This window comes from Protopterus annectens, chromosome 9.part0 (genome assembly GCF_019279795.1).
Source record: "Protopterus annectens isolate FY-2018-M chromosome 9.part0, PAN1.0, whole genome shotgun sequence".
NCBI classification, from domain to species: domain Eukaryota; kingdom Metazoa; phylum Chordata; order Ceratodontiformes; family Protopteridae; genus Protopterus; species Protopterus annectens.
In genome coordinates this window covers 249,833,776-249,855,525 of record NC_056743.1, presented here as the reverse complement: position 1 = coordinate 249,855,525, position 21,750 = coordinate 249,833,776, and the positions used below count along the sequence as shown (strand labels likewise).

Here is a 21,750-nt window from a genome sequence, read left to right as displayed (position 1 = left end):
CTGCAAATTCTCATTTAGGCTTCTAGTACTGAGCAGTGCTACCTTTATATAGCCTGAATGTTGTTTGGCTATGTAGGCAATTTTTAGGTGATTGACCGTGTTTAAAAAAGGCTCTATAGGGGAAGAGAATGCATGAGTGCATGAGCATGACCAGTTGAATGCTGTTGTCCACTCAGTTCAGTGAGGGGCGTCCGAGATTGCACCACTTTGTACAGTTTTTTACAGAACCAGATAGTGTGAACACTTGGAGCTGTCATAAGTAATTCACTACAGTGAGCAACTACGCTTCAGGCACTGTAGCACTTCCCAGATGTAGTGGGGTTTGGTTATGAGGTAAAGTCTGTGTTGATATCCTCTGGTGTTATGTGGTCACAGTTCGGCAGACTGGAGTGATTAAGTCTACAAATCATCCAGAGCACACAGTTACTTAAACACATTGTCCTTGCAGGCAATAGCGTATTTTGCACAGAACAATAGCAGCATCCATTCTCTCACCAGGATTATTTGATAAACTAATTCTAAAAGCAGAAGACTACCCAACACAGAATTACAGCATAGTATTTAAAATCAGCAATAGTACATTGCAGTTTATTTGCAAACACAAACTTGTATTTCCCACATGTAGTTGGGGTATAGTTATGAGCTTGTATTCGAGTAGGTATCCTAATGCATCCTTGTGTAGTCACAGCCCAGAAGACTTGAGCAAACAGTATCCATAGACATGACACTGAGTTTAAACAAACTAAAGCATTCAGACCAGCGGGCTGCTACTTGAAGTCTGGACTCCTTTGCAGCTCTATTCCCTACAGTGCATCACAAGGATGTCCTTCATGGATGCATCTGCAGTCATAACAACTGGGTTGTCCTGTCGTCAGGCAGCCCTTCGGTCGGCCGGATTCCAAAGTCCGGGTCCGGCTTCGGCTGATGTCGCACTTCACCCGACGTCATCTCTGTTGGTCTTCGGGTATAAAGGCATCAGCCGACGCCTTTTTCCTCAGTCTTTCTTGCCGCGTGGCGCCCGAAGCAGAAGCTGTTCGCAAGTGCCGGTCGGTCAGATCCAGAGATTACTACTTCCGAATACTACTTCGAAGACTTCTAAAAGCTAAGTACCCCGTTGGGGACTCTTTCTTGCCTCAGCCAATGTCAGAAAAAGTCAATAACTGTTTAACTTGTGGGAAACAAATACCTCATAAAGATTTCCACTCTTACTGTTTGCCTTGTTTAGGCCCAGACCACGACGTAGCAGCCTGTTCAGCCTGTGCCTCATTCAACCGACGAACGCTTAGGTGTCGGTCGGAGTTTGCTGAACAGTTTTTCGGCTCAGATTTTGCGTACATTATGCCGTCGGATCCTCCGACTTCCCAGATTGTTAAAGAACGCAAAGAAAAAGACCGACACTCGCGGTCCGCTGTTTCGGCCGAAACCATGGTTAAGCAAACCGCGAGTGTCTCTGTTTCAGCCGAAACCGAGAAAACTGATCAAAGCACAGCTGAATCAATGACTACTACTGAGGCTCCTGCTACCTTACTTGAAACGGCCTCAGAAATCTTACCTCCAGTGGTTACTAGTGACTTATCAGACACCATCCCTTTGGATGTCTCTACCCCAGCACGTGGTGCTGCTAGGCCTCCTGCAGCCATGTCTATTAAGGCCTTTGCCAGGGCTAAAGCAGCCAAATCTACTAAAACGGTGCCTGTTAAGCCCCCCTCTACTAGGCCCACTTCTAGTTCACAAATGCTTACTCTGGCAGAGGATTTAATATCCTTAATTAGGGGATCTCAATCTCACCCAGACAGGGCCTCTCAGCCCCAGAAAGAGACCTAGAGCAGAGCCCCGAGCCTGTGTCCTCTGATGATTCCGCGGAGGACTCTGATATTACAGACCAGCCAGAGGCTCATTTCTCCAATTATGAAGACTCAGATGCTGAAGAATCCATTCCAGCTGCTTCTCCACCAGAAGAATTCTCCTTTGGGAAACCTTACATGCCATGCGAGAACAATTCCAATGGCAGGAACAGGATTTCTCAGATTCCAGAAAAAGACTTAGGACTTTTCTGCACCTACCACAACACAGGCCTTTAGCTGTACCTCCTGTCCTCTCTGTTGTGGACGATGCATTTAATGATGTCTGCACTGCACCAGATTCCTTACCTCCAGCCCCTGTCAAACCAGACAGATTTTACAGGGTTCCAGACACTCATCACCACTTATACAAGGCCCCACTTGCAGACCCCAAAACCATATCCCAGGGGCCTAAGGCAGCAGCCTCGACCACAGCAAAAAACCCTATTCCTTCTCAAAGGGAAGCCAGGTCTTTAGACAGATGGGGCAATAAGGTTTACACCTCTGCTACTCTCTCAGCTAGAGCTTTAAATTGTCAGTTTCACATGATACAATACCAAGAGTTTATGCTTGATCAGTTAACTAAAAGCTATCCTCTGATGACTCTATAGATAAGAAATATATATTAGAAATGGTAAATAACATACAACAGGTTAGTAACCATTCCTTAAAATGTGGCTATGATGCACTGGAGACTTCATTTAGATCAGCCATGACTGGCACAGTGATAAGAAGACATGCATGGCTGAAGGAACAGGTCTTACGGATCATGTTAAAGCTAAGTTATTAGATGCACCTATGGATAAGGCCAGTTTGTTTGGTACACCTGCCCAGCAGGTAATGAAGAAAATGGAAGAAAAGGCAAAATCTGTACAAACAGTTAAAGATTTCTTGCAGGTTCAACCCCCAAGGTTTAGCAGGAACTGGCCTGCCAAAAATTGGTCCTTTCCTGACTCCACAAGATCCCAAAGGGGCAGGAATAGACGTCCCAGAGGCAGAAATCAATCCAGAGGGGGTGCCTACAGAGGACGACAGTGGCAAGGTAATAACAGAGGCACAGACACAGCCACTGCCACTACAACAGCACAGTGACTTGATTCTAACTCCGCCTACCAGGGAACAAATAGCAGCACCATTAGGCGGAAAATTAACCTTATTTTCAAAAAACTGGCACTATATCACAAAAGACATGTGGATTCTGCAAACCATAGATCAAGGATACCGGTTCCACTTCGACACTTTAACAGTCAAAAGAGGAATGCCAAACCTGCCTCCAAATCAAAAAACAGAAGCTCTACAGCAGATAATGCAACTAACAAAGATGAGAGCTGTGGAAAAAGTGCCAATAACAGAACAAGGCAAAGGATTCTACTCCAGACTATTCCTAGTTCCAAGAAAGGAAAAAAGCTGGAGACCTATTCTCGACCTGTCCATCTTAAATACATTCATCATTGTCCCAAAATTCAAAATGCTGACCCTCCAGCAACTTCTTCCCATGCTGGGCAAGGAGTGCTGGCTGGTAACTCTAGATCTCAAGGAGGCATACCTGCACGTCCCCATACGACCAATTTGCAGAAGATACCTCAGATTTCTTGCAGGATCAGAGCACTATCAATTCTCAGCATTGCCCTTTGGCTTATCTACTGCGCCCAGAGTATTCACAAAATGCCTGGCATCAATAATCGCTCACTGCAAACTACAGGGAATCCAAATTTATCCATACCTGGACGACTGTCTGCTACAGGGGGACAACAAAAGCAAGCTGACAACAGATTTACAAAGGGTCATTTACTTGCTACAAGCACTGGGATACACAGTCAATTTACAAAAGTCAAGGCTGATACCATCCCAAACAAGGACATTCTTGGTAGAATTGGACACAGTAAAACAAATGGCATTCCTAACTGCAGAAAAACAAAAAGAACTCCTCTTTACTTCTTGGCACTAACAAAACAGAACAAGCTAACAGCAAGAAAAGTTCTACAGGCCTTGGGCTTCATGGCATCCTGCATAATCTTGGTTCCACATGCCAGACTACATATGAGAAAACTACAGTGGTACCTAAAGAATTTATGGTCCCAACACAGGCACAGCCTAGAAGCAGAAATTCCTCTAATCCCATGCCTAAAACAGGAGTTCCTATGGTGGGCTCAAACATGCCAGTCAAATCCAGGCCTACCTTTCCACAACTATCAAGCAAGCCAAACCATCACAACAGGCGCCTCAGACCTAGGATGGGGGGCTCACATGCTGGACAAATGCGTACAAGGATTGTGGACACAGGACCAGCTCCATTTGCACATCAACCTAAAAGAAATGCTGGCAGTAAAGCTGGCAATCCAAAAATTCAGACCATTCCTCAAAGCAGGACATTTGATGATAAGGACAGACAACACCACAGTCATGTGGTACATCAACAAACAGGGAGGCACTCATTCATACCCCCTATGCAGAATGACTTTGGACCTTTGGAACCTGGCGCTCAGTTACAACATCCAGTTACAGGCAATGTTCGTACCAGGAAAGGAGAATACTCCAGCAGACATGTTAAGCAGAACCACCTCAGATGCTCACGAATGGATGCTACACCCGGACATCTTCAAGGCCATCTCAAAGAAATGGGGAATGCCACAGATAGATCTATTCGCTTCCCCTCTCAATCACCAGCTCAAAAAATTCTGCACAAGGACGTTCCACCCACTTGCATGGAAAGTGGACTCGCTCTCCTTCAGCTGGAAAGGTCTGAGAAAGTCTGACAGCATATGCATTCCCACCTCTTCCCTTGATACACAAGGTATTACTAAAAATCAAGGAGGAATGCCCAAGGATAACCCTGATAGCTCCAAACTGGCCAAGACAACACTGGTACCCATTGCTGAGGAGCATATCTCGGGACAAAATATGGCCAATACCCCTGATGCCTTTGATGTTAACCCAGAACAACTACAGCATCATGCATCCAAACCTAAAAACCTTGCAACTGACTGCATGGAATATCACATAGCAGCAACTAATCCAGAGCTTTCCCAAAGGGTTAAAGACATTATCCTTGAAGCCCGCAGACCTTCAACAAGAAGGAACTATGCAGGAAAATGGAAAAGGTTTGTCATTTGGAGTGCTAAAAGAGGAAAAGATGTGTCCAATATAGACATTGCTAACATCCTGGAGTATTTGGCAGAGCTTCTACATACAGGCCTGTCCTATTCCTCCATCAAGATACATGCATCAGCTATTTCAGCAGAATACAGCTTTGATCCACCTGTCTTTTCACATCCTTTACTCAGGCAGTTCCTCAGAGGGATCAAGAATGTAAAACCTCCTAGAAAACCACCATTGCCAGCTTGGGATTTGAACTTTGTGCTGGAAAAGTTGACACTCGCACCTTTTGAACCAGCAGCAACAGCAGACCTGCAGCATCTATCGTGGAAAACTGCTTTCCTACTGGCAATAACCTCAGCAAGAAGGGTTTCTGAACTTCAAGCCCTAATGGCAGTACAACCCTTCCTAATCTTCCACCAAGATAGTGTCCATGAGGACTAATCCTACATTTATGCCTAAGGTGGTATCCAGAGTGTCTTTAAACCAGGTAATCCACCTACCTACCTTCTTCCCAAACCCACAAAACAGAGGGGAAAGAATGCTGCATACCTTGGATGTACATAGACAGCTACGCTACTACCTGGACAGAACAAAAAGTAACAGAAAAACTGACCAGCTGTTTGTAGCCTATGCAACAGGAAGGGAAGGAAAAGCGATTTCCAAACAGACAATCTCCAAATGGATAGGAAATTGCATACGATTCTGTTACTCCTTTCATGGAAAACCAATTCCACAGAACATAAGGCCTCATTCGACAAGGGCAACAGCCACTACCACAGCCTTCTTACGAGGAGTGGCAACCAAGGACATTGAGGCGGCTACTTGGACCTCCGTGCATACATTTGCCAAGCATTATAATTTACCTCTGTATTCCAGATCCCGAGCAGGGTTTGCCACTGCTGTACTGCAAGGGATCCTATCCACACCATAATCTATTCTTCCTCCTCCCTAGTTGGCTATGGTATTCTACCCAGTTGTTATGACTGCAGATGCATCCATGAAGGACATAGTACAGTTTTGTACCTACCATAAATGTAGATGTCCGAACTGGATAGCATCTGCAGTCAGGATTACCCTCCCTCCTTCCCCTCTGTGGTACTCCTAGGGTATTTACCCTCCTAATAGCTAGCTGGGGGGAGTCTCTTATGGCGTATTTGTTTGTATATATGTACATACATGCTTATTTTTTGTGTTTGCCTTCTATCTTTTTGGAAACATTGGCATTTACCCAAAATTTAGCCTTCCAAGAGGGCAACTGGCATCTGGGGCAAGAAACACTGAGGAAAATGGCGTCGGCTGATGCCTTTATACCCGAAGACCAACAGAGATGACGTCTGGTGAAGTGCGACATCAGCCGAAGCCGGACCCGGACTTTGGAATCCGGCCGACCGAAGGGCTGCCTGACGACAGGACAACCCAGTTGTTATGACTGCAGATGCTATCCAGTTCGGACATCTACATTTATGGTAGGTACAAAACTGTACTTTCTCAGATCTTGGCTCAGGACTCCTCTATTCTTCATAAAATGAATAAAAATACAGTGGGGTTGCAGCTGTGTTACCAGTAGATAGGTTGAAGAACTACCTTGCATAGATTTACTGAAATAATGTAAATGTCACCAAACTGTACCTTGTATAGATTTACTGATGTAATGTAAATGTCACCTGAAATGTAGAAATCAGTGTAAGCATAAAAATGTTTCCATAAGTGATGATGTACTGTTTATGTAATTGTTTAAGTGGGCAATCCTTCCTTGTCAGGGTTCTTGCTTATCACGTAACTTTCAAGCTGAGGTTGATTGATTTCTTCCCTAGGTGTTTATCTTTACAGAAATTGACTTTATATCATGTGTTATGATTTGGTAGTTAAGTAATATACAAAATGTGGAGATTCAGAAATGAGAACCATGTCCAATATTTTAAACCCGTAGTTGGTCTAAAGAGCTGACATTAATGAAGCCATGGGATCTCTGCATACCTGCTTGTAATTGTATAAGTTTCCAAGTTAGTGTAAACATAGTCTCCAAGAGAATAGTGTTAAGCTCTGTAGAAAGGGATGCCAGTTTAGATATGCCTAATGAGTTGCAGGTGACATGGAGGAGGGTGCAGTAATTGGCTGTGATGCGGTACAGAGTTTTACTTGCTGTGAGAAGAATATGGAGGAATTTAAGGTTATTGTCTTGCCTTAAAAGTCTGGAGGTGAATTGGCTTCTTAGGAATATGGACACACCCCCTCCAGTAGCACCGTCATAGTCAGGCTTGGGAATGAAAGAGTGTTGGACATTGAACCCGTGCAGTGTGGGAGCTCTATCGCTGTTCTGAAACCATGATTTAATGTTATCTTTTCCATCTGGGTTCCACCTGTGGGTTATCAGATCCAAATCCGATCCAAAACCATCTAAATCCAAGAGACTGCAGCTGCCCGAGCTCCACCCCCACTCTCCATAATGCCTAGCCCTAACAGACAGCCCTCATTCTCATTTGCCACCTTCCAGGACTACTACAGCTCAATCTCAAGTTCCACTGGGGTTGTATCCTTTGACTTGGTAGATTTCCTATGTTTGTACCTGTTCTCCTCTGCCCTTCTTCCTTTTCTGTTAGTGTGTTTTGTTAGGATAGTTTAGGTAGTGTGGTAGAATTGGTGGGCTTTTCCCACCTTATGGGGTTCATTTCCTATAGCTGGTTACTCCAGTTTAGGGTATGTAGGCCTCTACCAGGGAGTGTTTTTTTTTATTTTTTTTGTTCTCATGCTGTTGGCATGGACAGAGTATACTAAGAATTGCATTGCTTGTGGCCTTAAGCTCCCCTCGCATGTTGTCCATGACCAGTTGTATACTGCCTTGGTCATGCTCACCTTGATACTTAGTGTGCTATCTGTGATAGCTTTGGCTTTTGAGCCAAAAATGAGAGAAGAGCAAAGCTAGGGTTGAAAGAGCTCCTGCGAGATGGTGAGGCATCTTCTTCTGGTTCACCTTCCAGTAAACAGGCAAGAGTAATAGAGAGTTGGAAGTAGGCTATCAAGGGCCACAAATCTTCCATGGGGGAACATAAATGAGTGCACCCCTTTCCTATCGTTAGACAGATCTGAAGATTCCAAGATCTTTGGCCCCTCAGACTCCTTTGGTGGCACTGTCTGATCAGACTCCTTGGACCAGTCCTCCTGTGACACCTACTGTAGGAAAAGCTCCTTTTCCAGCATTAAGTATGTGCAGCCCTTTTTTGTCGAGAGGGGCTCTCTTGGATAGGGTTCAGTCCCCTTTTTTCTCCCTCAACTTTTGAGATTTCTCCCCGCAGTCCTGTCCATCTCTCCCCCGGACCCAAGCTTTTCTTGTTCTGATAAGGTCCACCGAGCCTTCTGTGATTTGACAGCCATCCAGACATTCCTTGTTAGATTCTTTGACCTGGAAAGTCTGATTGGTTGGGAGATTGCGACTGTCTGAGTTGGAGCAGCTGATGCGGTCCTTCTTGCAACCTCAAATATAGGCTTAATTCCTATAGCCTCAAGTCTACAACCAGAGGTCTTGGCTCCATCCCATGCATTTCCTTCCTCGGCCCTGATAGCACTGGGATTTTCTGAGCCAGTGGCTTTGCCTATAGTGGGGTCGGAGCTCTGATCCCTTGGGACATTTTGGCTCCCACCCCTGCCTTGGCCTTCTTGACTCCAGCTGTCTTAGAGCTGGGTGTACCTGGGAGCCAACCTTTGAGATATGGGGTTGCCAGGTCTGGTCAATGCTTTGGGTTTCCAAATTGCCTCTTCCTCTTGACAATTCAGCACTTGAGTGTTCAGCTCCAGTCTCAGAGTTGGGGCAGGCTGGAGTGGCTCTCTGTCCTAGCTTGACCTTGGAATCTTCACATCCAGGGGCTGCTGGCTCCGGGCAGCCAGCTTCTGCTTCTGCCTTTGATGTAGAGGGGAGGTTGTCCCTTCCAGAGATGGAGTGCTGTGGGCCTACCAGCATCCTTCCAGTAATGTCACCTGCGTCTGTGGATCTGCATCATTCTGCTCTGACTAGCCCCCAGGTTATCCTGTGTACAAGGCTCCCTGGCCTCTTCTGCTTCCCCTCTGGATTCTCCCCATCAGGAAGGTTTTGGCAAGAGGTAGTGCAAGAGGAAGCACCTTGACTCACAAGAGGAATCACTCACTGAAGATACCAACCTCCAGGAATGAGAAGGGTGCTCAAAATTCCCCCCATGAGGATGCCTCTTTGGTGACCTTATGGAGCTGCTTTGTCTGCACAGGAGTTGGACAGCCAAAGCCCTGTCACAGTAGGAGTCAGTGTTTCCAGAGCCTTTTGGGGTGGACCCATTTACGTCATGGGTGGTCCCCATCTGGATGTCTTTACTGATCTGGTGTTTGGAGGGCTTGTAGAGAGCCCAGTACTGTGGAACCTGTCCCAAGAAGTCTGACAAAATGTTGTCCCTTCCCAAGAATCATGGACACTGACGCAAGGATCCCACTGTTAATGTTTTGGTGGTGGCAGTGACCAAAAAGGACATCTCTGAAGAGAGTTCATTGGCACACCCCCTAATAGGGAGCCTAGGGCATTGGACCAGTTGAGAAACTGATCCTACGCATCAGCCACTTTTGTGCTGAGGCTGTCAAATTACCTTGCCCACATGATAAGGCTTCAGTGGGGCATGGTGTCCGAGGTATTGAGTGGTTAAGACACAACAGACTGCAGAGTCTCAGAAGACTGTGTCTCTAGTCAGGGCCAGGGATTCCTTACTCCAGATGTTCCTGTTCTTGGGGATCATCATGAACTATCAGATGTCCAGTTTGCTTCTGGTTCAGGACTTTGGGATACATAGGCTGTCATCTGAATACTGTCTCAGATTGCTAGACTTGTAGCACTCAGAGCATCTGCCCTTCATCTTCAGGTGAATTCATAGACGGAGATAGATAGATAGATATATATATATATATATATATATATATAATAATAATAATATCTGTGTGTGTGTCTGTGTATAAATATATATAGTAACTATGCAGATATCTTATTTTGAGAGTTTCGAATGCCTGTAAGGGCTGCAAATTCTCATTTAGGCTTCTAGTACTGAGCAGTGCTACCTTTATATAGCCTGAATGTTGTTTGGCTGTGTAGGCAATTTTTAGGTGATTGACCTTGTTTAAAAAAGGCTCTATAGGGGAAGAGAATGCATGAGTGCATGAGCATGCCCAGTTGAATGCTGTTGTCCACTCAGTTCAGTGAGGAGTGTCAGAGATTGCACCACTTTGTACAGTTTTTTACAGAACCAGATAGTGTGAACACTTGGAGCTGTCATAAGTAATTCACTACAGTGAGCAACTACGCTTCAGGCACTGTAGCACTTCCCAGATGTAGTGGGGTTTGGTTATGAGGTAAAGTCTGTGTTGATATCCTCTGGTGTTATGTGGTTACAGTTCGGCAGACTGGAGTGATTAAGTCTACAGACGCACCGAGTTTAAACAAACCATCCAGAGCACACAGTTACTTAAAAACACATTGTCCTTGCAGGCAATAGCGTATTTTGCACAGAACAATAGCATCCATTCTCTCACCAGGATTATTTGATAAACTAATTCTAAAAGCAGAAGTCTACCCAACACAGAATTACAGCATAGTATTTAAAATCAGCAATAGTACATTGCAGTTTAATTGCAAACACAAACTTGTATTTCCCAAATGTAGTTGGGGTATAGTTATGAGCTTGTATTAGAGTAGGTATCCTAATGCATCCTTGTGTAGTCACAGCCCAGAAGACTTGAGCAACAGTATCCATAGACATGACACTGAGTTTAAACAAACTAAAGCATTCAGACCAGCGGGCTGCTACTTGACGTCTGGACTCCTTTGCAGCTCTATTCCCTACAGTGCTTCACAAGGTTCTCAGATCTTGGCTCAGGACTCATCTATTCTTCTGTTGTAGTACACCTTGCAGCCATTTTGAATTTTCAGAAAAGTTCTAATTCTGTTAAAAAGGTCTTACAAACTTTCAAAAATGGTATTAAGAGAAATTTTCCTTCTCAGGCTTTATAAGCCATCAAAAACGTTTGCCAGCCCTTGCAGTTTGTGTTTTATTTTAGAGAAACTTTCTCTCTTTGAACTAGTTGCTACTGCAGGCATGAAATATTTATCACAGAAAACTCTTTAAAATGGCTACTTCAGCCAGAAGAGTTTCTTGATTATAGACATTGTGTTGCTTCTCTGTTTTTTTTTTTTTAAGGCTAGAGAGTTGTTGCATACAAACACACCTTTTATGTGCAAGGTAAGCCACTGAGACAGATATCAGTCAGTTAACGTGCCAGTATTCTCCTCCAGATTTTTTTTTTTTTTATTTTGTCTTATAAATTATTTGAATAGTTGTATACAATATTTACAGATTATAGTAAATGCATTTAAATCACACATGTTTACTTAACTTTATATGCAGCATCAATAATGGTCGACAGTTTCATCAGTATTTTTATAATAAGAGATGTGATGTCCCATCTTGCCTTCATTCTTAGCAAATTGGTTTCGGAACCAATCCTCTGTTCAGACTCTGCTTTATTCAAAGCTCGAGGTCTTCTACTAGCTCGTGGCCAAAACCCTATCCCATGATGCACTGAGAGTTCTCTAGATTTTGTTTGCTGCTAAGCAAGTTTGTTTACTCTTCATACTGGCTTTGGCTAAGTAGTTATTTTTCTACCTTATATTTGAAAATTGTTCTTTTATTCCAGCTAATTGTTAATTATCTGTGTTCCGCTCCTTTTCTGCTGTTGCTTTTGCTGTTGGCCATCGTTTTTTCCATTAGGCCTTTCTCTCCTTATCCTGGCGTTAAATTTTGTAAGCCCGTTTTAGTTAGGGGGTTTTCTTTCCTATAAGAATAGGCTAGTTCATTCTAGTTAAAGAACTGCCTAAGCCTGTTTAAAGGGCTTTCCCCTGTGGCTTTCCTTTATAAGTACTCAGGCCTAACTCATTTAAGTTGGAGAGCTGCCTCTGTCCCTTTTAGTTAGAGAGCCTTTTTTCTGTGTGTTTGGCTGATCGCGGTTTAAAAAAAAAAGTGGTGCGTAAAAATTAGTAGTGTTTTTGTGTACTTAAACTTTCGCTGGTTTTCCCCTAGAGTTGTTAGCTGCTTTTTCCTTGTTAGTCATGTCTTCCAAAGATTCTAAGGAAACTAAACCCTCTGGCTTTAAAAAAGTGTAAAGTGCAGCCAGATATTGTTCATAACTGATGGACATACCATTTGTGCCTACTGCCTCGGAGCTGTTCACCTTCAGGAGTCCTGTGCTGGCTGTCACTCCTTTAGTCACAGGGTATTTATTGTTAGAGAGAAAGAACAAGCTCACCTGAGAGGCTTGCTGAAGACCCATTTTTCAAAAGCAATTGAAGGTCAGGGTCCTTCAAAATCCAGTCAATCCCCTTCTTCAAAGTCGGACAAGTCGGGGAAAAGGTCCTCTTCGAGCGCTCAGTCAAAGCCATCAAAAAAGTTACGCAAGGTTTCTTCTTCGCACCCGAAGGCTGTCTGGCCCGAGAAGCCTTCTGCCTTGGCTCCTTCTATATCGGTGCCGTTGGAATTTGATGTGCGGAACTGGTCCCCAGAACTGGAACCAGTATCTCCCACTTTAAGATCTCCTTTATTGCAGCCTTCCAGATTTCCTGTTCCCTCCACTTGATCCTCCAAGAGCTTGACGGATGATGATATGGATTGCGTGGTGCAGAGGCTTTTGAGGACACTGGCGCTCACCAAACTCTTGTCGATCCAACCCAGTGGGCTTCAGAACCAACAAAGCCTACCCTTTCACCATCTATTCCTCCACCGATCCGTTCTTGGACCTCTGAGCCAGAATGTCCAGAACTGATCGTAGTAGAGCCATTGGAGTGGAGACCTCTCTCAGGATCTTAGGCCGTGACTACTGCTCCGACATCCTCTGTTCCATCTGAACATGAGTCTGGAAGCTGTCCAGGGAGGGCAGTCGGATCGGACAGTTGTTGGATCTAAACTTGCCTCTCTGAGCATCTGTTTGGATGAGCTTGGCTCCTACCTCAGCCTGGGAGCCGACCCCCTTGGTTCCGAAGATTTTCTCTGGTTCTTTGGAGCCGGAGGTCTCCTCGGACCGGGGGGGGGGGGGCGGTTTCGAGGTTATGAGAGTGCAGTCTCCACAGACAGGTCCACTCTCTGGTCGGGACATTCTTCCCCCAAAGGCACCAGTGTCTGCCTCAGTATCACTGCATCCACAGAGATGCAGAGACCCAAGGCCTCAGGATACCCCTTTGGGTGACCCCCTCTCTTCCAAAACCTCTCCAGAATTCCCTTCTGAAGGGGTCCCTTGAAAGAGACTATGTAAGAGGAAGAGTCTAGACTCCCCAGAGGAGTCCATCACTTCAGATACAGACATTGCTTCGGAAGGGTCCCCACGGTCACCTTCTGAGGATGTCTCCTTTGCAGACATCCTGGAAATACTAAAACAGAGAGGTGGCTGGAAGCCCATCAACCCTTTGGAGGAGGAGTCTGTATACCTGAAGACTTTTGTCTCACCCTTCCACCACTTGGGTGTCTCTGCCATTCGATGGGCTGATGCAGTTAGTTGAAAGGCTTGGGAGTCTCCAGACTCAGTGGAACCTGTTTCTCTGAGGCCAAACAAATTCATCATTGTACCTTCAAACAAGGAATTTCTTACCAAGGGTGTCCCAGTAAATGCTATGGTGGTGGCAGCAGCCACCAAAAAGGAACTTTCAGAGATGTCCTTTTCTGTCCATCTGCCAAAACAGAGTCTCGTATGATGGACAGATACGGAAAGTGCATCTTCTCTTCAGCTACTTTTGTGCTCAGATCGCTGAATTGTCCAACTCACTTTACTATGTTTCAGAGGGATCTCCTGAAGGAGCTAGGAGGTACCCTCAAAGGGTCAGTAGCTGAAGCGGTATCAGACAAGGTTTCTTCTCGGCTCTCCACTTTAACTTCAGTGGTCAACTCCTCCACAAGGCTCATTTCTTATGCAACGGATGGAGCGAGCAGGACAGCTTGTGTGACTTTACGTGACTTTGCGTAACCCTTTAAATCTTCTTTTGTGAACACCACTTTCGATGGCTTGTCTTTTTCGGGCCAAAAATCAAAGACACACTAACCAGGTGTGAACAAGAGGAAAAGGCGCTCTCTCTGCCATTGGAGTCCATTTTTTGCTACCTACCAGACATTAACCCAAAGGGTCAGAAAGAAGGAAAAATGCGGTTTCAAAAATTCCAGAGGACTTTCCAAGACGCATGGTGATCTTCTCCCAGGGGCAGTGGGGCAAGTGCTAATGGAAGACTCCGACCACGCTGCAGAGGGGGTCTGCAAAACCAGGGAGACTGGGAGTCCTTCCGTGGTAATTCCTTTCAGCGGTCCTGAAAGGAGGCCTGCCTATCTCTGGAGGCAGTCGTGGGCCACTTATATTTGTACCCAAAAGCCTGGCTAATGATAACAAAATGCAAGTGGGTACAACGTATCCTATCCAAAGGTTACTCCATACCCTTTTCCTTCCCAAACACAAAAAACATCCCGGATGTTTCAACCAGTCAAAGGGATCGGGCAACTCTAGTAAAAAAGTCAAGAGTCATCCAAGCAGTTCCCACAGATCAAATAGGATCCAGAACTTACTCAAGGTTCTTTTTAGTTCCAAAGTAAACAGGGGACTGGAGACCCATCCTGGATCTCAGCAAGTTAAACAAATTGGTGAGAAAGTCAAAGTTCTGGATGGTAACACTGCAGTCAATACTTCCATTTCTGGGATGAGATGGATAGACGTCCAGGATGCATGCTACCATTAGAAATGGACAGGCGATCCAAGAGTCCGAGTGATGTTCGTGTTTTACTGTTGCAGTCATTACACTTGGGTTATCCTGCTAGCAGGCTACCCGCAGTCTGCCTGAATTCCAAAGTCCTGGTCTGGCATCGGCTGCTGTCGCCTCTTTCCTGACGTCAGTGTACCAGGGGTATATAAGATGCAGCCAACGCCATTTTCTTCAGTCTTTCTTGCGCGGTGCCCGAAGCAAAAGCAGTTCGCAAGTGCTGGTCAGCCGACTCCTGAGATTTAGATCCGAAGTCTTCAAGTACCCCATTGGGGAAACTTTTTCTTGCACCAGACCGATGTCAGAAAAAGTTAACAATTGTATGTCTTGTGGGAAGCAAATACCTCATAAGGATTTTCATTCTTACTGTATTCCTTGCCTAGGCCCTGACCACGACGTTGCTAGTTGTCGGTTTTGTGCTAGATTTAACCAACCCACTATTAAGCGTCGGTACGTTTTTGCCTTTCATTATTTTGGCCGAAGGTTTAATTATATAATGCAGTCGGAACAGCCGACGACCGGAGTTCATAAAAAGCGCAAGGAAAAAGAAAAGGATAGGCATCCGAGGTCCAAAACTAACGAAGCCTCCGCTAGGCCAGTCGCTGGTTCTCAGTGAGGTGCTTTCGCAGCCCCTGACACCTGCTACCTCAGAGCCACAGGCCGCTTCCGACTCCCACGTGGAGACAACAAGGCCTCTGGATACTCAAGGTATTGGACCTTCGGAAACTATTCCCTCAGATGGGTCCGGAGCCGCGGAGCATGCATCTGCTTCTGAGGGTGTTTTCAGACCTACACAGTTATATATCAAGCCAACCTCAGCTTCCAAGGCAAATACTAAAACAGCTTTAAAGACAAAGAAACAAGTACAGCATTCTCCTGGACAGACTTCCATGCCTAAGAAACAGATGCTCAAAATGACCGAAGACCTAATTACTTTGATCAGGGGTTCCCATCCCCCTCCTGATAAGAGGCCTAGGTAAGACACTGAATATGATTATTCTGATCAGGTTTCCATTTCATCTGACTCCTCTTCAGAACAGGGATACTCTCTTCCTCCCTTTGAGGATTCTGATGCTGAAGAATCTATCCCTTCAGTCTCTCCTCCTGAGGACTTTTCTTTTGGGGAAACCCTGCATACCATGAAGGGAGCATTTTCACTGGGAGAGCCAAGATTACTCAGAATCTAAGAAAAGGCTCAGAGATTTTCTTTTACTGCCTCAGCACAGACCTCTTGCTATTCCACCTGTACTAGACATTGTAGATTATGTATTTTCAGAGCCTGTCTCCTGACCATTTACCCCCTGCACCCGTTAAGCCAGACAGGTACTACATGGTTCCAGATTCACATAAATTTCTATATAAAAACCCTGCTGCTGACCCAGAAACTATATCTCGGGGTCCCAAAGGGGTCAAGGCTTCCACTGCAAAAAGCCCTGTCCCCTCTGATAGGGATTCTAGAGCACTGGACAGATGGGGGAAAAAAGATGTTCTTCATCTCACATTGCTGCAGTCCTTACACTTGGGTATAGCGCTGTCCTCGGTCGGCCCGAATACCAAAGTATATGGCTGACGCCGGTCATGGCGCATTAAACTGACGCCAGGACGTCAGGGTATAAATGCGCATGACCGACGTCATATCCCCAGTCTTTTTTGCCGCGTGGTCCGATGCAGAAGCAAATTTGCGAGTGCAGGTTGGCGTCCTGAGATTTTCCGAAACCGGAGTTTCAGACCGAATCCAAGTTGGCTAAGTACCCCGTTGGGGAATATTTTGGTTTTTCTTGCCTCAGTATTTTACCGGATGTCAGAAAAAGTAAATAACTGTATTTCTTGCGGAAACAGATACCACATAGGGACTACCACAGCTTGTGTATACCGTGTTTAGGGCCTGAGCACGACGTTGTTGGGTGTTCCTCTTGCGCTAGATTTAACAAACGTACCATAAAGAGGAGATTAGACTGCGCTAGGTTAGTCTTCGAAGCGGTGCAATTACAAAATGCCGCCGGATGCTCCGGCCGCCACTCGAAGAAGCGCAAGGACAAAACACCTAGGCCTAGGTTAGAGGCTCCAGCCGACCTGGACGTCGGTTCTTTAGAGGGCACGGTTGTGCCAGAGGCCCAAACAGAAGTTTCCCTAGAATCCCAGGGGGAGACTTTGTTGTTACAGGATGTGTCTTCACAGGAGGTAGGCCAGGCTGAAGGGGCTTCTCAGGTAGCTGTTCTCCCCTCTCTGCCTAAGGTGGTTAGGCCTTCCCCTACTGTTACAAAGGCTTCTTCCAAGAGTAGGCCAGGTTCAGCTGTAGCATGTGCTCCTCCTAGTACTTCAGGCCCTGTGCCCAAGAGACATATGCTTAAGATGGCTGAAGATTTAATTACTATGATTAGGAGTTCTTTGCCCCCTCCTGACAAAAGGCCTAGGGTGGATCCTGAATTTGGGAATTTTGAACAGGATTCTGATATTTCTGAGTCTTCGGCTGAGGATTTACAGGAGTTTTCTCATTATTCTGACTCTGATGTGGATGACTCCACCCCTTCTGCTTCTCCTCCTGAGGATTTTTCATTCTCAGAGACTCTCCATGCCATGAGGGAGCATTTTAAATGGGAAGGTCAGGATTTCTCTGATTCCAGGAAAAGACTTAGGGAATTTTTGTTTCTACCTCAGCATAGGCCTTTAGCTATACCCCCTGTTCTTTCTGTGGTGGAAGATGTTTTGCAGAGGCTTCCCTTAACCCTGATTCTTTACCTCCCGCTCCTGTTAAACCGGACAGATACTATAGGGTGCCTGAAGCTCACAAGTATCTTTTTAAAAGCCCTAGGGCAGATCCAGAGACAGTTACTCAGGGGCCTAAAGGGGTTAAGGCTTCTGTGGCTAAAAATCCAGTTCCTCAGGACAGAGAGGCAAGAGCTTTAGACAGATGGGGTAAGAAAGTGTATACTTCTTCAACTTTAGCCATGAGGGCTTTAAATTGTCAATTCCACATGCTGAGATATCAAATCTATCTCCTTTCACAGTTAGTCTAAGGTAGATGCTCTGGCAGAAGGTATTGAATGTAAGGAGTTACAAGATCTGGTACATGTGTCTGAACAGGTGGGTAAGCATTCCTTACAATGTGGTTTTGATGCTGTACAGGCCTCTTCCAGGGTGGCTGCCACTGGTACTGTCCTTCGCAGGCACGCCTGGTTACGGATCAGAATTTCGCTCAGCATGTTGAGTCCAGGATCTAGGATGCCCTTTACAATCTGATGTGTTGTTTGGTTCGCCTGTTGAAGCAGTTTTAAAGAAAATGGAGGACAAAGCTAAATCTATGCACACTGTTAAAGATTTTTTACAGGTTCAACCACCAAAGTTTAGCAGAAACTGGCCAAGCAAGGTGTGGACATACCCTTCTTATGATTCCCAGTCTAGGGGTAGGTCTAGGCGTGCTAGGGGCAGAGCTCAGGGTTCCTTTAGATCTAGGACAGGGGGCTCACCTGCACAGTCTTCAGGGAGGGCAGGGGTCAGCCCTTTCAGACAGACACAATGACCTACCTTTTCAACTGCCAGAACCTCCACGTCTCGCAGCACCTTTAGGAGGAAGACTGACACTTTTCAAAGAGAACTGGAGTTTAATTACCCAAGACAGATGGGTATTGGATATCATTCACCACGGTTACAGGTTTTATTTCCATACCTTACCACCGTTCAAGGGCATGCCAGATATTCCCCAACACAAATTGGAAGCTCACAGACAAATATCCATATTGACACAGATAGGGGCCATACAACCGGTGCCTATGGCAGAAAGGGGCCTAGGATTTTACTCTCGCCTATTCCTAGTACCAAAAAAGGGGAACACGTGGAGACCAATTCTGGATTTGTCTATCCTCAACACCTTTCTGGACATCCCCAAGTTCAAGATGCTGACATTGCAACAGCTTTTACCCCTCCTGGGCAAGGATCACTGGATGGTAACTTTGGATCTCCAAGAGGCTTACCTTCATGTCCCTATCACTCTAAGCTGCAGGAAGTATCTGCGTTTTGAGCTGGAGATTCACACTATCAATTCTCTGCATTGCCCTTTGGCTTATCCACTGCACCCAGAGTATTCACAAAGGTCCTGGCTCCAGTGATAGCTTTCTTCAGACGGAAAGGAATACAGATCTACCCTTATTTGGACGATTGCCTGATTCTGGCTCAGGGCAAGGACAAACTTCTACAGCATTTAAAGTATGTGATAACAGTGCTAAGATGCCTAGGGTATTCTGTGAACGAAACAAAGTCCAGTCTAGTACCCTCTCAGGACATGTGCTTTCTGGGTGTGAGACTGAATACAGCAGCCCAGATGGCCTTCTTAACCCCGGACAAACAAAATAATCTTTCCCTTTACTTCCAACAACTATCACATCAGTCCGGGCTGACTGCAAGGACAGTCCTTCAAGCCTTAGGGTTCATGGCATCTTGTATTCTGGTGCTTCCCAATGCCAAACTGCATATGAGGAAGCTACAATGGTATCTCAAGAATCTATGGACACAGCACTGCCACGATCTGGACACTGTCATTCCAATAATACCTTGCATCCAAAAGGAATTCTTGTGGTGGGCTCAGCAATGTCACCTAAACAAGGGACTTTCTGTGACCCGGCCGAGGCAAGTCAGATTCTAACAACAGATGCCTCAGACAAAGCTTGGGGGGCTCATCTCAATGGAAAATGGATACAGGACAAGTGGCCTGCCAGACTACAACATCTACATATCAACCTAAAGGAGATGTTAGCAGTCCAGTTTGCATTAACAGCTTTCAAGGAATTACTTCTTCCGGGACAGGTGTTGATTCTAACAGACAACACAACTGTCATGTGGTACATCAACAAGCAAGGGTACACATTCTTACCCTCTATGCAGACAAGCAATGATTCTATGGGAAACGGCTCTCAGTCTACAACTGGATCTTCAGGCAAGGTTTCTGCCGGGAGTGCAGAACTCCTTGGCAGATGTGTTAAGCAGGCAAATCATGGATCCCCACGAGTGGAAACTGGATCCTCAGGTATTTCAGCAATTAACAGTGTCATGGGGAACACCAGACATAGATCTGTTCGCTTCTCCTCTAAACCACCAGCTGCCAAAGTTTTGCACAAAAAGGATACACCAGGCAGCTTGGAAAACGGATGCTCTTTCTTTCAGTTGGAGAAATCTTCATGTATATGCCTTTCCACCACTTCCTCTACTTCTAAAGGTTCTGCTAAAGGTAAGCCAGGACAAACCAAGAATGATCCTGATAGCTCCAGATTGGCCCCGACAGCATTGGTACCCACTACTGAGAAATTTAATAAGGAAACCACCGTGGCCCCTGCCTTTAATTCCTCAACTGTTGTCTCAAAAGGACGGTCATTTACTCAATGTCAAGCTTCACTCTCTTCATCTCACAGCAGGGCATATCCTGTTTTAGCTCATAGCAGGGCTCAACTTCCTCAAGTTTTGAATGTGATTATGGAAGCTAGGAGACCTAGTACAAGGAAAGTGTATGCGGACAAGTGGAAGAGATTTTTGCTTTGGAGTGCAGCAAAGGGTGTGGATGTTTCTGAGCCTGATTTAAGTGTGGCTCTTCTATATCTTACTGAACTATTGGACAAGGGTTTGTCCTTCTCTTCCATTAAAATTCATGCTGCAGCAATTTCAGCTCACTATGACTGTGATCCACCTTTGTTTTCTCATTCCTTGTTCAAGCAATTTCTCAGAGGAGCAAAGAACATAAGACCTCCACGAAGAGCTCCTACTCCAGCTTGGGACCTCAATTATGTGTTGGAAAAGCTCACTCTGCCACCTTTTGAGCCTGCAGCTACGGCTGAGTTAAAATATTTGTCATGGAAGACTGCTTTTTTGTTGGCCATTACCTCTGCAAGAAGGGTTTCTGAATTGCAGGCCCTTATGGCTGTTGAGCCTTTCTTGATCTTCCATAAGGATAGGGTATCTTTACGCACTAACCCTTCCTTTATGCCTAAGGTGGTCTCAAGTGTGTCTTTAAACCAGTCTATTCATTTACCTACCTTTTATGCAGACCCCCAAAACAAGGGGGAAAAGATCTTGCATACTTTGGACGTGCACAGACAGTTACGCTACTACCTAGATAGGACTAAGGGTTTCAGGCAGTCGCAACAGTTGTTTGTTTCTTTTGCTTTAGGTACTCAGGGCAAGCCTGTGTCAAAGCAAACTCTTTCTAAATGGATTGGGTTTTGCATTTCTTTTTGTTATTCTCAGCATGGCAAGCAGATCCCAACAGGGATCAGACCTCATTCCACTAGGGCTACTGCCACCTCTACAGCCTTTCTAAGGGAGTGTCAACTAAGGACATTTTGGAGGCAGCTACTTGGAGTTCAGTACATACTTTCTCTAAGCACTACCACCTTCCCCTCTACTCTAAATCTAGGGCTGGGTTTGCCACTGCTATTCTACAGGGCATTTTGACAGCTCCTGCTTCTATTTGATTTGCCATCCTCCCTTACCTCTGCTTTGGGAATCTACCCAAGTGTAAGGACTGCAGCAATGTGAGATGAAGAACATAGTACAGTTTTGTACCTACCATAAATGTAGATGTTCAAGATCCACATTGCTGCAGTCCAATTTCCGCCTCAGTCCCTCTGTGTTTAGGGGTGGTTGTGTGGTTAGGTTAGTACTTTATTAGATAATTGTTAGAAGTTGTACATAGTTTGGGTGTGGGGGTGTTTAGTGTTTGGTAATTTTTTGATTTTACCCTGTTTAGGGTCTTCTGACATCTGGGGCAAGAAAAGACTGAGGATATGACGTCGGTCATGCGCATTTATACCCTGACGTCCTGGCGTCAGTTTAATGCGCCATGACCGGCGTCAGCCATATACTTTGGTATTCGGGCCGACCGAGGACAGCGCTATACCCAAGTGTAAGGACTGCAGCAATGTGGATCTTCGAACATCTACATTTATGGTAGGTACAAAACTGTACTTTTTCGCCTCTGCTACCTTGGCTGTAAGGGCTTTAAATTGTCAGTTTCATGTGCTTAAATATCAGCAA

General features: G+C 45.4%; 1 protein-coding gene across 1 annotated transcript in view; it reads left to right on the top strand.

Annotated features, from left to right (window-relative positions):
• Positions 1 to 21,750, top strand: part of PSMD13 (proteasome 26S subunit, non-ATPase 13) — an 890,326-nt gene that overhangs the window by 596,673 nt on the left and 271,903 nt on the right. The gene's annotated exons all lie outside the window — the stretch shown is intronic.